General features: G+C 34.9%; 1 protein-coding gene across 1 annotated transcript in view; it reads left to right on the top strand.

The window, feature by feature from the left end:
• LOC119588950 (DNA-directed RNA polymerase III subunit RPC3-like) overlaps positions 1–232 on the top strand; it is a 13,560-nt gene that overhangs the window by 10,079 nt on the left and 3,249 nt on the right.

Here is a 232-nt window from a genome sequence, read left to right as displayed (position 1 = left end):
TGTAGATGTGTGTTTGTTTTTGTGAAGAAAATTGTGTGCAGCTGTGCATGTTTGACTTCTAAAGTATGGATGTATGACTGCACACAGTAAATCTTTGCAGACAGTTAGATGTACTGTACCTTGTGTCTGTGTTTCTTTGTATAAATTCATTTAGACAGGCTTTTGTCCCTGTTTTGCAGTTAATCTTCCTTCTGTTATGAATTATCTTTTGACCTTTTATCAAAGTTCATGC

Source organism: Penaeus monodon, chromosome 24, assembly GCF_015228065.2.
Source record: "Penaeus monodon isolate SGIC_2016 chromosome 24, NSTDA_Pmon_1, whole genome shotgun sequence".
Lineage (NCBI taxonomy): Eukaryota > Metazoa > Arthropoda > Malacostraca > Decapoda > Penaeidae > Penaeus > Penaeus monodon.
This window is presented reverse-complemented; position numbering and strand designations above follow the sequence as displayed.